General features: G+C 36.8%; 1 protein-coding gene across 1 annotated transcript in view; it reads right to left on the bottom strand.

Moving 5' to 3' along the window:
- Window positions 1-15,186, bottom strand: part of Gpc5 (glypican 5) — a 1,376,768-nt gene that overhangs the window by 394,887 nt on the left and 966,695 nt on the right. The gene's annotated exons all lie outside the window — the stretch shown is intronic.

Raw genomic sequence — 15,186 nt, 5'->3', positions numbered from 1 at the left:
TCTGTTGAGGGACATCTGGGCTCTTTCCAGCTTCTGGCTATTATAAATACGGCTGCTATGAACATAGTGGAGCATGTGTTCTTATTACCAGTTGGAACATCTTCTTGATATATGCCCAGGAGAGGTATTGCTGGAATTAATAGACATTTTTATTTAAAACAAAATATAGTACATTTCTAGTAAAAACAAATATATTCAATAATAAATAATTTGCAAATGAGAAATGCATGTACTAATTTACTAAAGATAATCCCCACAGCTCACTTTAGCCAAGCTGATACTACCCATCATCCAATTTAACAAGATGCATTTTAGGAAATGGCCTCATGCACATTTTGTTATTCCAATATTGTCCACCACAGCTGGTTCTGTGCCTACTATCTTGAATTTGCATTTTCCTGAAATTATTGTACAAGGGATGCTTTGTGCTTTCAGTGTTGAGGTCACAGAATGTGATCCAACCTTAACCTCATACATCTGAGAATTCTTTCCTGGCACCAAGCTATGAAGGGGCAGAGAATCCCAGGGAACTGTCATCTCATGGCTAGTGCAAAGCCTTCATATAAGCACAGCTTTCCTCTGATAATTCCTGTCTCCCAGCTTCACTGAATCTTCAGCTTCCCGTCTAGAATTTTCAGGTACAAAATGTCTCATTTCCAGTTGTGTTAGCATAAACTGGTTCAGAAAATCCTAGAAAAGGATTATTGTTTTATGCCAGCACCTTCGGGGTATTGTTTTGTCACATAGTGACTGGCAGCTGGCTCACACTGTGTTTGGTTAGTTGTTCTTTTCTTAGCCTAACTACCATGTATGATATGGGATATGGACTGGAGGACCCCCCTGCTACAAAGGATTAAAAATGGACATTCTTATTTTCCATACTAATGGGTGCTGGGGTATATTACTGGTTTAAGCACAATTTTAATGCCTTCCTGCCTACTTATTGAAATATAAATATATTCATTAAAACTCTTATCCTATTGAAAATCTGGAACTGATTTGTTTTCTTGCAATTAATCCAGTCTTCACCCAAAGCTGCCTTAGCCTTTCCAGAACTGAGTTTCTCCAGATGTGAAGCCTTTAAGTTGCTCCCGGGCAGTTTGCTCTGAATCCTAATGGTTCCTCAGAAGCTGCGAGAAAAATCTGTTTTGTTAGTGTTCCATGGTAAATTTCTATCATGCCTCATACCCATCCATCCTTTATCCCTCATACAGCCTGGGGATTCTTCTGTTTGTCTATCCCCTGCTCAGTTTATGACACTTGCTTCTGCTCTGTGCCGAAAATACATGGTTCACTGATAGAAAGTTTTTGCACCTTCATGAATACAAGAATATATTTAAAGATGGAGCTGAATTTTAACCATGCATCGAATTTATTTTGGAGAAAAAAATCTGGCCCAGTTCCATTTTAGGATACATTAGAAGAAAATTACAACTTGGACATTGAAATATAAAAATACAGGTTTTTAGCTTCAATGTTCTTTCATATACTCCTGTGAATTTAACCTCTACCAGGAAATGTATAACACTTTGCTGTCTTTACTTAGAGTTTTCTATGTGTTAGACATGTGTTAGAGGCTTTTCCTGCCTTGTTTTTCAATTTACATCGCCATTTATTATGTATGTATATATGTATATATGTATGTATGTATAACAACCCCTCCCCCCAATTCAGATTAGCTAAGCTATTATTGTATAACAGATTCTTTAGGAAAGACTTCTGTGTAGCATGCAGTCACACTAATATTCACTAATGATATCAGTATGGTTTAGCATCATTCCTGAGTCAGGACTGGAAAATAAAAATTATTAAAGGGAAATGTGGAGGGAAAAGAGGTTATCACCCCAGAGTCTGGTGATGGACTCTTTCTGCAAGAGGAATTTCTGACATTGATGTGAATAGTGCCTATATAGTGATTATTTTAATGTCCAGAACCTGCAAATAACAATATTAAAACACCAATAAACCAGCCTAAGAGCTTTTCCATATATGGCCTTTCTCTATTCCCAGTAGTGAAGCTATATTTCCAAAAAAATCTCATGTGGAGCCTCTTACAGGAAAAAGATGCTTAAGCCCCTTTGAAGAATTGTGACTCATGGTTTGATGTTATCTAAGGTTGCAATTCTGTCCAGATTACCCCTGAAGCCACTGTAAAATCCTATGTAACAAAGCAGAAAAATTTATTAAGGGGGGTTGTTCTTGTGCTGCAGTTTTGTTTTGTTTTCGAAAGAAATTAAATTTGGGTGTATAGGGAGAGGAAGATACTTAGAAACTGGTGGATGAATGAAAACTTTGTAGATTGCATATATTATCACAATATAGGCAGAATCTCAAAATATGAGGAGTTTGATTAGTTTGGGAAATGGTATAAAGAGTTCCCTAAATTTTACATAGTTTAAATACCAATTGCATAGTGCTATTCAGTATCAAAGACTTATAATTTAGGAATATTCTACACATAATTTTTGTAATGTTCCTCAAGTTCACAAAATGACTAATTTTTGTTAAAAATAATTGTTGTAATCACGTATATGAAAAATTCCAGGTCGTATAAATGTACTTAAGCATTTTATTTATAGGTTTAATCATTGTTCTTGCTGACAATTGCTTTATTTTTTATTACTTAAGCCTGCATTACACCTCTAGGCTATAGACTAAGTCATATTTTTCCCACCAATTTAGCATTAATAGCCAGCAGGCTTCTAAGAAACTCCTGAAAGGACCAACATTTCTGCCTTTGGGGATTCTAATGAGTTTCAGTGATCTTCTTAAATCAGTGACAGCATTAAACCAAAAAGGGATAATCTCAGCCACCACGAAAAAAATCAAACATGACACAAAGGCAGAATATTACCAAAGCCCAACCTGGATCAGAGAAGCATGTTAAGTAAGCAGCAGATGCCAGTGCCCAGTTAATTATCAGGCAGGATTATTCAGAATGAATGTTTGCAGTCCTGTATCCTAGAGGATGGCTGTGAGCATCAGTTAAAGCCCCCTTCTATGATAATAGGATGAAGACACATAGTAAACAGTCTTGAAATCAGCAAATATATGACAAACATCACTCAGAGACCTCTTACAATGGATCGCTTCTTCTCACTTTAAGTGCAGCTTCTCACTCCTGTTTTCTTAACACTTACTTCAATCATTTAATAGAAATAGAGTTTTATCATTTTCCACACTTTAACATACTCCAACCCATCCCACGGCCCTCACTCTCAGGTTAATTATTACTGTGTGCATTGTATAAGCATGTGCGCTCACATGTAGTCTGCTGAGTCCATTTCTGGTGCTTGTGTGTACAGGATCTCAAGGTTAACCACTCTACATTGGACAAATTATAAGGAGATTCATTCTAGGGAGTTGTAAATTCTTCTTCCAGCAATAATTAGTTGCTGGTTGCAGGATATTTGATCACACTGTGCACCGTGAGGTGAGATTGTGTTGTTAACTGGAAAACCTGTTTCGAGTTGCCTGTCTCAACCTTACTATACACACTTAGTCCTTCTGCTTGCAGTACAGACACAGCCTTAATACACATCTTTACTCCAAAATAATGAAGGTGAAGTTAATATGTAGAATGAAACACCCATGTTTGAAAGTGATGTCTAATTAATTGGCAGAGAATCAGAGAAATATTTGACAGAATAGGAAATGCCCAATTCTAAACAAGAAGAGAGAGAAGAGAGAGGCTTCTTATGATAGAGAAGTGCGGAGAGGAAGGGAAGAAGAAAGGAAGAGAAGGAGGGAGGGAAGAAGCAAGGGAGGGAGAGAGGGAGTTTTACTAGGATGGTGGGACAGAGACTGATTGCAAAGAAAGAATAAGCTAGACACAGGCAAAGACAGAACGATCCAGAGAATGAGAAGGAGGTAGAAAATTAGAACTTATTGTCAAAATTAGCATGAGGTCAAGCAGAGCAAGTCAGGAAAAACTGAGAGAAGCAAGAATGAATAAATCAGCTTGAAGTGGAGTTTGGGTCAGAATTAGCCAGTCAGAGTTTAGAAAGAACAAGAAAGGGCGAGCTTATTCAGCAGTAGAAGTCTCAGAAGCTTAAAATATTCTAGGCCTAGATAAATTTCTACAGAGGCCAAAATCCAGGATTAAAATTAGGTTAACAGACAGAGGTATTAAGGCTTTGAAATGAAAATTAAATCAGGAATATAAGAGGTACTTTTTTCAATTGTCTATAATTCTTTGTGTAGGAGAGGGAGCCCACAGAAATTGTCCCTTGACACCCTAATACTTACAGTGATATTGCCATTGCCATGGTTTTACTCATGCATCCATTTCTAGGTGAGGCACCTCAGTGCAGACTCCCCAATCTTCTGGTTTTTGCAATCTTTCTACCCCTTACACATGCTGCTCCCAGAACCACTGATGCTATGGTATGAATGTATCCTATCTGCTTGGGCTCCCTACAATCAGGTGATCTCCATACAGTGAAGACACAGCAATGATCAGCATGCCAAGGCATTCTTAAAAGTGCAAGGCGCAGCAGTCCCATGTTCTCGGTAACCAACAGCTGTCTGATTGGACTTAAAGCCCATTTATCAGAAGGGAACTCAAGTCTGGTACTGTAAACATTGTAAACTTTCTGGGGCTGGTGAGGTCATGGACATTAAAAAGGAATTTATTACCACTTACTCAGAAAAACCTTCCATTACAGTTATTTATGTGTTTCAGGAGAGGAACAAGTATACCAAGGTGTGCAGGCAGAGGCCAGAGAACACCTGGCAGAAATGTTGTTTGTTTTTTGTTTTTTGTTTTTTTACTTTTACTTTCACTATGTAGGCCCCTGGGAATCAAAGTCAACTAGTCAAGCTTGGCAGCAAGTGTTTTATCCACTGAGCATTTGTTGTGACCCTTAACACTTACTATATGTCACAGATCCTATAGAGGATATGCAAAGTACTTAGAGAGAAAACATTCCTGTTCTTTGATTTAATAATATTTTTAAAGTTTAGGTTTCCCTAATTGGAAATATTCTATATATTTATTACATATTTATGACATGTTATAAAATATAAGTACTTATACACATGATTATATGCATAACATATGCATTATTCACACACTTGTCATTTTGATGTTTGGAATGTTCAAAATCAATTTTCCTGGGAGTAATTTTATAAAGTGTCAAATTTTCTTAACTGTATAATATACATGTAGTCTCTGGAAAGTATAGTAAATCTCAAAGTATCCCAGCTGCCATATAAATTGTATTGGTAAATCTTCAGGTTGAGAGCTGACACTGAGAACAAGAGAGAGGCTCCTTTGCTTTAAATATAAGCATGCTTATCTCAAGTACCCTGCAAAACTCCCTGTATGGTGACTGACTACTCCCTGACCCTGGAACAAACAGAAAGGTAAACTACAAGGAAGGTATTGAAAGCCTCTTGCCTCTGAGAGCAGTTAGAAGTTGTAACATCTGTCTCAAAGAGAGAGTGGCAGTTTATTCCAGGACATAGCGTTGCATGCTGGGAGAATAAGAATGCAGGCATCTGTCTTTAGCTAGGGCAGAAAGGACACTAACTGGAAATTTCTCAGGAACTATTGCGTGGCTGCTTCAGCAGGGGTCCACTGTTGGTTTTTAATTTGTCTATTTTCTAACTCTCTAATCGTTTTATAGTTGTATATAATTAATTATTTTCATATGGTAGCTGCAGGTTCTTTTTTAACATAGGGTTCCATGCAGCCTATCGGGGACTCTACCCATCATCCGTCTTCTGAGGGCAGAGCAAGCATCCCATCATCCAATACCACAGTGTCACTCCTGGAACCATACATACAAGTTATTATAGAGACTGAGTAGGGTTTGTCTATGTATTTAAGAGTATGTATGTAGATATGCGTATGTATTTGTATCTGGGTGTATGTGTATAACAAATAATGAAAAAGAAGGAGTCATGAATCTGAAAGAGAAAAATGGGAAGTTCGTATGTTAGGGTCAGATGAGAAGAAAGTAGGGGGTAAATGATGTAACTGTATCGTAATCTCAACAATTGAATAAATAATAAAGAGAAAATGTTAAAGCTAAGAAAGAAGAGCGAATGGTTTGCTAAAAGTATGCTATGAATTTTCTTCATCAGGAGCAATCTTGCACATTTGATTTCTCTGACAGGGAAGAATAAGTATTCCAATTTCTTCGTAAGTAGTCCACATAATTTTATTTACTGAATTTATTTCATTATAACATTTTACATTTCCATGATTGTTAATTTTAAGGTTTTCTAATAATTTATATCTAAGAATATATACTATTGTTATTGTTACCATTTTTAAAAACTCATTTAACCAATTATGATGTAACTATTCTAATTCCTAGAATTTCATAGTAGGACACATAGTAGGACATCTTTTCAAACTCACTATTTTGATTGGGTGGAACATTGTAACATGAATATATTTTGATAGTTATTTGATCTACTTCCTGAGTAGCATGTCAGGAAAGGGTGTTTTGTATGTTAATTACTTTGACATTCTTTTAATCTTTACTCCACTGATATTTAGAGATAGATTGTATTTTCCAAGGTTGTCAAAACAACATTTCAAAATTGTTTTGCTTTTACATTTTTCAATTATATCTTTAGTTTGTTTTTTATTTAATATTTCTGTGTATGACACTTGTGTTAAAGGGTGTGTGCAAGTTCTGGTGCCCATTATCACAGTATGGTGGGGGATGGGTAGTGTGCATGTGAGTGCTGGTACATCTTCACACTGTGTTTGGGGGGTGAGAGGTGTGTGTGTGTGTGTGTGTGTGTGTGTGTGTGTGTGTGCATTCACTCTGTTTGTGGAGCAGGGAGAAAACATGTGGCAGTTGTTTCTTTCTTTCCACCTTGGGGTCCCAGGAAGAAAGTCAGCTTGTCAAGACCTGAGCAGTAAGAGTTGTAACCCACTGAGCCAATCACCAGACTTAGTTAGGAAAACATTAGTTTGAAATCCTGATTTGGTCTTTCTTTGTATATTTACTCTGTCGTTAGATTGGAAATGTGAGGGAAATGTTTTATAAAAAATTGCTGATTACGAGAGAGATAAGCTACGTGATCATCTGAGCACATGTTATAAAAGCTCCAAGAGTCTCAAAGAAAATAAAGATAATACAAGATTCGTCATTCTTACTCAAAGAAGCCTCCAGAGTTGAGTTAATATAAATGTTTTTTTTTTCCTGATCAAATCAGATCAGTCAACTGCAAGAATTGATATGTGTCATAATTCCCCTTGTATCCACCATGTAATCACCAAACACTGGTCCGAAACATAACAATCAAGGAAAACAGAGGCAATAATGGGAACTAATTCTTTATATTTACACTTGTTAAAGAGAGTAATGGCAGGACTCTTCCTGAGACAATACAAGTATTTCCAATTACATTTTGGCACATTCTCCGTTACATAGGTTGTCATCAGTACCATTTGATAGAAACTGAAGGGTTACAGCAAAGTGGTTTTCTGTTATTAATTGAGCTCTTTGTGTCTGTCTCACAAACACTTTAAAAAGCAGTTGGGACAGGCTTATATTTCCAGATTAATTGCCATTGAGGATGAATCTCACAAGATGATTTGATTCAATGTAATACTTATAAAATTGGTAGTGAATTTCTGAAATTGCTACTTTGATGAATACATCCCAAGGCCTCGCAGGTCTCATGGGTACAGACTTATCTGCTTTGGGATATTTTACCTAAGTTCTTATCAAAGGCGATATAGTAACCTGATAGGTTTTCACTCAAAATTCTGCCTACCATCCTTCCCAATTTCTCACTTATTGTTCCCACAATGTAGAACCATTCAAAAAAGTATATAACAGTCAGGTTTCAACAAGTATTTTCCCCCTGAGAGTATATACTTCTTTTCTTGGAAAATAAGCATCATTTAGTGAATTGTGTATAATTTTCTAGGATCAGGTAGTTATGATACATCCTTTACCAGTCATCTACAACACATGGGAAATCTAAACTCCATGGGACTTATATTGCAAAGATAGCACATACATCATAATGGACAGGCAAATACATCCTTTAATGTTCCCTTCTAAGTTCACATAACTCCCGCACAACCAGCTCCTCTTCAGTGTTGGGAATAATTGCCATCCACAGGCATAAGGCTCAGTTTATAGATACTCAGATGCTGGTCATAAAGCAAGATGCCCTCACTGAGTGTCCAGGTAATAGGCAGAGGGCAGATTCCTATATCACATTGAAGTTCATTATGCTGATATGTGGCTCAGTTTTTGCATGATTTAACCTCCTGTACTTTCCGGTTTAATTCTTCACTGCTGATGGGTTGGATAATTCAATCACATTGTAAGTTATGTATAAATCATTTTTATTCTATTGTCACTCTTTGTAGGCCCATGGTCCACTTTTATAGTTTACTTTTCTGAATTTGGCAGAGTAGGGAAGGATTTATTGTTTATATATAGTATTAGATGTCATTAAAGCTTGGAGTAAACGTGGTGAAATGAAAATATGTTGATTATGGTTAGATATGTAAGGAAATGTGCAAAACAAAACAAAACAAGAGAGAAAGCATCTATTCTTTATTAATTTTTAGCTAATTAATTAACTAACTATTTAATTAATCAATGTTACTATGTACCCCTGGATAGCCTGAAACTTTTTATGTATACCAGGCTGGACCTGAAATTCAGACATACCTGCCTCTACCTCTAAGTGCTGTATTTAAAGGTGCACCAACACATCAACACATTTTTAGTTTTAATGAACACTATAAAACATTTAGTTTTAAAATAGACAACATTTTCCATTAATGATATATATTTCGTGACTTTTTGCTTCATTTTTGAGTAAATGTAACTAACAAAGGATTGGAGAACAATGTCATCCATGTGTGAGAATAATAAAGTATAGGGAACACAGGTGACTTAATTAGCACGGGCAGACAAAGCTGTAAAGGAGAGCAGGTCCTTCTGAAAGAGGAAATATTCCAACCTTTTGTGAGATTTGGCTCTGATTTCCTCATATGTCAGGAAAGAGTGAGATACAAGTCCACAGCAGGCCATTATGCAGAAAGACCTTGACCACTGTGAACACCTGTCTCCACAGCAATGACCACCTAGCATGCACTCCTGAGACATAGCAAGTCAAGTGTCATTTAAAAAGAAGTTAAACAAACTTTCAGAAGAAGTGAGACTTCGAGAATGAATCTCGTTATAAAAAAAAGTAATTTCAAACTTATAAAATAAGAGATCTTCTGTGTTTTGTGTCATAATTCTTAAACAAACACAAATAGACCATAAATTTACAGAGTGAAGGAATGTCACTTTTCTACGAAGTAATATAGGCTTGGATCACCATCAAAATAACTTGTGTGCAAATATGCATACTCGTCCCTGTTACCAACATTTTTTACATATTACCAATTTTCTTTAGAATGACTATAACATCCAGAGGAACAGAGAGTTTGCTGTGAAACTCTCTGCTGTTCTCACCAATATGGATACCTAAAACATGACCAGAACAAGGATAACACCAATAGACATACTACATGGAAAGGGGAAAACGAATTCGGCTTCAATATTAGGAAAAGAACTAAGGTAATTAAAGAATGGGCAAAGCAGAATAAATAGTCTTCCCTAGGGAAGAGCTCACCAAGTGGTCATCCAATGCAATAGCAATATTTTAAAAATGGAAACAAAGGTCAAAGGTAATAAAATAATATATACTCGACAGAACAACTGAAAATGAATAAAATGACCTTTGAGACCAAAGGAAAAGCAGTGGGGGTGTGTTTATGGGCAGAGTGGAGAATTGTAATCCAACTTAGAGAACCCACAATCATCATCCAAAGATAGCTTTTAAAAAATAGATGTTTATTTTAGGGAAGCATTGCCACCATCATCACAAGGAAACCCAATGACCAATGACCCTTATGAAGACTCTATCAGAAGAAAAAGAAAGAACAAAGCTCTGAAATCTGATTTCCTGTACTTAACATTGGATGGCCACAGTTTTCTGCTGCAGTGTTGGATAACTTTAAGTTGCTGATTTTCTTAGGTCTCCAAGGGTGTTGCTGTTGTGGACTGACCTGATGCTGTTTATATTTTGATGCTAATTTTGTTTCCTCAAAAGGGGCTGCCCCTATGAGGAGTGAGTGGATCTCATACTCAGGCAATTTCATAGGAATCTTCTCCCCATTTTAACTGTTCAAATAAAGGCTAGAGCCTGTGATTAGGCAATGGAGGGGAATGATGGGGCTGGAGTCTTTAGAGAGGGAGAGAGAAGGAGGAGGAGACAAGAAGATGGAAGAGAGATCAGAAGTTGGAGGCAGATGAGGAAGAGAGATGGAGCAGAACCATGTGACCTGGAGGAGCCACAAATAACAAGGGACTGCATTGCTGGGGAATCAGGAGTGTAGTGGTATTTCTGCCCAATCTAGATGTGTAGCTCATTATTATTATAACTGAGTTGAGTCTTCTTTGCATGGGCTTATTGGGGTTGGAGATTTACCACAACATGTTGCAAATGAAATCTTTGTGGTTTCACTTTTATAATTTCTGTTGGAGCCCAACCAAAGTAAAAATCACTGTACAGTACTTGGCATGAAGAGCAGCAATGGATAAGCAGAAATAGAAAATGGATATGAATTTGATATTTTCTACTCTATCACATGCATGGTTTCTCCTTAATATTTTAAAGTATGGTGGACTGGTCTTATACTTCTCATGCTGTTCTCTTACTAACTCTAGCTTGGCTCATATTGAATACATGTTGTCTGAGCAGATTTATAGCAGCCAGGGACAGATCTTCAGGACATAACATTAACTGCTCCTTGGCTATGTGATGAAACATGTTATTTTATTACTGATGATGTTCATTTGGCTACAAGAATTGGAAATGGGTATTTTTAAAGTGAAGATGCTACATAACATTAAGAAAATTGCTATGGAAGCACTGTTAATGATCTCAGTTTGTAGCATTTAGCTAAGGCATTTAGACTAATAGCAACATCACACTGAATTTACTGTAATTCTGCTGCCTTCCCTCTGCTTTGCTGAGGACATCTTCATCCTCTAAACAGCAATAACAGATAGAGATTGCATTTATTTCAATTGCTTAACACAATTCACAGATTAATATACTGCTCCATTGTAATATAATTATTAGCAAAAAAATTTAAAAAGACAATAATGTTATTTGAAGGGAAAATGAGTTAAGAGAAAATAAAATCAAACCCTGAAATTCATTGATATTAGCAAGACACTACCACTAGTTATGCCTTCAATACAATTAAGCATGTTTATAGTATGTACCTATCAATACAATAAAGCATGTTTGTAGTATGTACCTACTCTAATACTTCTTAAGTATTTCTGTGTTAGAAACCATTGGAGCGCTTCCAAACTCCTAACACAGCCAGCATTACTCTAATGCCAAAACCAGATACAGGCATCACAACTGTGCCTGTCCCTGGGAGGCCTGCTGTGATTTTTGAACAGAAAGAACAGTAGCTTGAGATGGGGTGTAACTTGGAGGAATGGAGGGCACAGAAATAATTTGTGATAGAAAAGAAATAATAAATAAACTATACGTCAATATCATCGATGAACATAGATGCAAGTAATCTCAATAAAAATTCTTACAAACACAATACAGGCATATAGAAAAATGATCAATCTTTCTAATCAAGTTCACTTTATTCTAAGGATGCAGGAAAAATGCAAGTTAACAGATGTAATAAATTATGTAAATGGCTTCAAGAACATTCATGGGATCATGTCAATAGTTGTAGACTCTGACAAATTCAAACATACCTTCATGATAAAATCCTTACAAATATAGGGCAGGAGTGAACATATACCACCACAAACCCTAATGTTTACATTCTTAAAATATTTTCTTTTTACTTTGAATGGTATTTGTTAATTTATATAGCAATACATTGAATATTAATTCTCACACAACGTTGTTACATTGAAACCACATTGTTAATATGATGAGATGAGGAGGTACACCATTTGCTAGTGATTAGGTTCTAAAGATGCACCCTTTACCTATTTATAAACACTCTCAGGAGTGAGAACTGAGATCTCTTATCGTGTGTGCCCATGTGGGCAAACAATTCAAGAACTACAATCCAAGAACATTACAATTTGCAACCTGTGGAACAGTGTGAGATAAATTTATGTTTTTTTTTTTCTTAGTGATTCGGTTTACATTATCCTGTTACAGTGAAACAATTAAAGGAAGTAATGTCACTATAAAATCCAGCATCCCTAAGATAGGGATGCTCTAAAGCTTGACACATATGTTGGTAGCATAACTCTCATGTACTATGGCAATGTGTCAAAAAAGCAAATGTTGTCAAATGGTTTATAGAAGAGATCTTTAGGTCTTTGGAAGCATGTCTATCAGCAGCCACTGTGGCTGTCACCTCCCTCAAGATTCACACTGAGATGGTGAATCACATGGTACATGAGATGTAGCCATGAGTGTCGCACATCCTTGCCTAGCATCCAGCAAGTATGCAGTGGTAAGAGAAACGCTAAGACTGAATAGGATGAGGCCCTATCCACATTGTGTGGGTTCATTTGTGTTCTGTTGGATTCTGCTGCATTGCTCCCTGGTGCCAGCTTTAATCAGCCTTTCAAAATGCATGCTCCTTGCCTCTCCTTATCAGTCCTCTTGTACCTGAGGCCTGTATTAGGTTGAATGAGGATTATGTGAACTCAAGCATCCAAAAAAAAAAAAATGTCATGATTAAATAAGATAAATTGCTACCCTGAATGACTCCTAAGTGACTAGCAGTCGAGGGCTGATTCCCAGTCAAGGCGGGGCCAAGTGAGACAGTGCGAACTTTCATCATTTCATTCAGAAAAGAACACAACTTGAACCTCATGAACTTTTTATTGCTGTAATTTCTCATTTAACATTTTGGACTCAGCTGTCTACAGGGAATAGAAAATGAAACTACAGATAGAGGGGTAGTTCTTTACTTGGGGTGAAGCAGCTTCCAAGGATCGGCACAGGAAAGCAACCATGGCATCAATAAGCCCCAGTTTGACTCTTCTTCCTCTGGCTTACCTCATAGCACAGTTGCTACCAGGACCTAGTGAAGTGTCTGGTACAGTAGAAGAGATTCTATGATTTCCTATAATTCAAGCAGTGGGTACCAAAGTCTAGGAAGTCAGAAAGGTACATTTTAAAAAGTTTGGGACCAAGTTGTTAACATCAGTAGATTTTGCTCTATCACAGGAGATAAGCTATAGGACTTTGAAAAGTTAGTATTAAAGAATGTCTATTCTGTAGGCTACTAATAACAACTGTGATTGGTGAGAATGTCCTTCTTTGAGACATCAAGGAGCAGGTTCTATTGCATTTGTGCCTAGTTACTATTATCAAACTAAAATGGAAAATGAAAACCAGTGTCCACTTGCAAGTACAAAATTTTCTACAGAAAAGTATCTTAATATTTTCCTTTGGAAGAAAAATTAAAGAAGTTCTATTTAAGCTTACTCTAGTTATTTAAAATATCTTGTCTTGAAATAAATGAAACTAACAAATTGTTTTTTGGATAGAAAATGAAGTTTTCAGAGAAAAAAAAAACTAGGCCATCCCTGTAGATAAACATCAATAGGGTGCTGAGACCTCTCCTAGGATAAGATGGAAAAAAAAGCAAGAGAAATAGTCTTCGACAACTTTTAAGGCTAAAGATACTTTCAACACAATTCTTGAATTTTCCTGAATGGAACAGAGCTACAGGGAGGGAGGGAGAGGAAGAAGGACCCAAAAGGGTGTTGGCAGCAGTTCAAATACAGGACAGCAGCCTACTTAGTATGGATCTGTGTCCAGAATGCTTCAGGACATTCTTCAAGAAGAGAATCTTCCAGATCAAACACATGCAGATGGAGAGAGAGGAGGGAACCTGAAATCTAGTAGTCTTAAGAAACTCAGCCCATTGGTCCTCCTTTCTGAGGCTCCCTCTTTCTTTCATGTCACTTATAGAACTCACTCCAGGACCTCACACACGCTAGGCAAGGCTCTGCACATGTGCCACATCTCAACCTTCCTGCTTTTATTTGATCTAAGAGATGTAAATGTTAAACCATGCCAGTGGCTGCAGAAATTTTTATATACTAGTTCAGAAGCTGTTATCAATCGCTTTCCAAAGTTGTCTGAATGTCTTCTTCTTCTTTTTTTCCCAGAAATTGGGCAAAAAAGTTTATACATACTCTCCAAAGGTAAAGCTCAACATATGCTTGATGGTATGAAATTTATTTTCACTGAGGGAAGTGACTTCAGTGATGACGTTTCCTAGTATGTAACACTGGTCCTTTCAAGTAGGCTGTGGTCACAGAATTGAGATTCAGTTTGAGAGCCAGGGTACCAAATATTCCAGGAAGGGTGCTCCAATGAAGAGAGATGTGCTATAAACAATGTGGAGTCATTTCTTACAGATAGAATAAGTGGTAATAATGCTTACCTGCTTCTCAGTTGAAAAAAGAAGTATTGCTTGGTCTTTGCTGAAGCTTAATGAAGGATGCAGGTTGTGTGTGGCTTTTATGTGAGTAGGGAATCGCTTCCCCGCAGTGGAGAGGGCTCTGTTGATGACCCAGGTGGCAGGTTATTGATTTTTATGAGTAAATGAGTTGCTGCAGCTTCTATGCATAACTAGTCTTAAGTGCTTCCCTGAGTGAAATCGACAGTTCATTTTATTTGGTTTGCAGTTCTCACCCTTTGCTGTGCACGTCTTGTAAGCCAAGTGAGAAGAAGTTGTTTACCCGCTATTTATACCAGGCAAACAGTGTTTACTGTTCAAGGCAGTGGTTGGGCTCTAAGGAAAGGTTTGGAAAGTGGAATATATTTTCCAAGCAATGATCTTATATGTTTTCTGTTTTGTTTTGTTTGTTGTTGTGGTTTGTTCTGTTTTGATTTTTGTTTTTTTTTCCACGAGAGTCCTATATGTTAAGTGCCTTTATCATTTTGTCTTTCTGGCTGTTTCTATAAATATTTCTGAAAAATTGCCTTTCTTACTGCTAGCATCATAAAGGTGAACATGAAATAAAACAGTTAAAAGCCTGAGCTTACCTGCCTATTTTTCTTGAACACAAAAGAATTACTGAGAGACTTGTCTTAGAGGACAATTAATAACTCTCAGGTACAATGGGATGACATGCTATCCCTCTATGTGAAGTGTTTTAAAACTATAGTTTCTGAGTTATAAAC

This window comes from Mus caroli, unplaced genomic scaffold (genome assembly GCF_978045245.1).
Source record: "Mus caroli unplaced genomic scaffold, Mus_caroli_1 scaffold_12, whole genome shotgun sequence".
Classification (NCBI taxonomy): domain Eukaryota; kingdom Metazoa; phylum Chordata; class Mammalia; order Rodentia; family Muridae; genus Mus; species Mus caroli.
Note: the sequence above shows the minus strand (reverse complement) of the source record. Positions and strands in the feature narration are given on the sequence as shown.